The sequence below is a fragment of the Bactrocera latifrons genome, unplaced genomic scaffold, assembly GCF_001853355.1.
Source record: "Bactrocera latifrons isolate USDA-ARS-PBARC rearing strain unplaced genomic scaffold, ASM185335v1 scaffold_234, whole genome shotgun sequence".
In the NCBI taxonomy this organism is placed as follows: domain Eukaryota; kingdom Metazoa; phylum Arthropoda; class Insecta; order Diptera; family Tephritidae; genus Bactrocera; species Bactrocera latifrons.
The window spans coordinates 2,241-4,084 of NW_017535897.1; positions in this window are offsets into that span (position 1 = coordinate 2,241).

A 1,844-nucleotide genomic window follows, 5' to 3' on the forward strand; every position below is an offset into this window, starting at 1 on the left:
CGCCAATCAAGAAGAAGATATATTGTTCATTATTTTTATTTAACAATATGCAATTCATTKTTCAAATTTAAAAATAAATATTGAATAAGCACTTCAAATTAAACACAAATGCATAATTCAATTTCATTTACAATAAAAATAAACAATAATTCAACGTAAAAAAGTATATAAAGTAACAGTAATTCACCAAAATACAAAATTATGAATTAAAAATTCAACAAAAAACACTCATAAACACTTTTCAAAAGAAAAGTCCGTCAATGAACCTTTCCTTGGGCTATTTATTATCCCCGCAAATGAAAAACGACGTTCAACAGGTACTGATGATGGCAGTGGGGTATTGAATTTCACAAATACCTCCTTCAGCAATGGATATCGGTCCCAGGTACTATCAGTCATCGATTGGTCATTTAAATAACTGTAGTATTGGTTTGCTATCGCAGCTCTCACATCAACACTCTGTGGAGCTGACGCGGTGGCATTTGTGTCTTGACCATCTCCCAAAACAATAAAGACATGTGTAAAAAAGAAAAGTAAATAGATACATTTTTACCGGCACGTTTGAAGTCATACTTCGATCTTTGCCTTGGAGGACAACCCAATCTTTTAGAAATCGCTTCTAAAGCATGGTTGCTTTTTATTAGGGCCTCCCTAATGCTTTTAATCACCCTGTTGTTGATGCTTTCTTCCGTCAAATCCGGAAGTGTGTCCTGCAACGCCTCGATCCAGTCGGTCTTCACATCTGGAGTCAATACAGCTCCAGCTATTGCAATATCTGCTGACGGGGCCAAAGTAAAATATGGTTCAAATCTTTTCCTCAGCTTTTGATCCAACAGAGTTGAGATTTGGTATATCTTCAGATATACTTAATTTCATCAACTTATTACTCAGAGTCAAAAGACTGGGTAATAAACAACCATATTTAACAATAACCTCAGGTTATCCAGAATATTTGCAATTGGCTCCAGCAGCAGCGTATATTGTTCCAGATAAGTGAAGCGGAAAAACTAACAAAAACACTGAAAACCAAATGCAAAACAAAACCAGGCATCACAAAACAGGTGAACCAACTTCTTCCAGGTCCGAATAAAATTTTGTTCCAAGTATCACAGAAAGAACAGTTGATAGGCGAGTTTTTTTGGACGTTGTTGGTGTTTCTAACGCCAGTCTCTGCTTCCTGGACGGCCATTCTGGCGAATTGGTTGGGTCGGCCATTTCATCATCAGCAGAAAAATCATTTTCCAAACTTCAAGACATTACTAAATTCTTACAATTATTATCACAATTTCATTAATATTTTAAAAAATATCAGACCTGGACCATGTTTGCGTGAATGGTCGCGTTGAGTATTCGATTTTACTTTCGTTTGCTACATAATAAGGACACCAAGACCCCGAAAAATGCTGCAAAAAGTATTGGTAAGGCTGCCAGTTCCTGGACGGTTAGACCTGCATTAAATAGAATTGGTTTAGTAACCAGTGGAAAAATAAAAAGCCATCACTATCCGATAGCAATGTAAAAAGACGCCTTCATTTCTGTAAAACCCACAAAAATTGGAAAGTAGATGACTGGAAACGGGTTATTTGGAGCGACAAAACTAAAGTCAATCGATACCAGTGATGGAAAAGAATACTATTGGCATAGGCCGTAGGAGCGCATCCAAAAGCACCATGTGGAGGAAACGATGAAACATGGTGACAGTAGTATAATGGTATGGGGATGTTTTACTTGGTGGAACATTGGACCTTTATTGAGAATCCAAGGTATAATGAAGATGGAGGATTACCTGAATATTCTACAAACAAATTTATCAGACTTTGTTGACGAGAGTGCTCATCCAACCA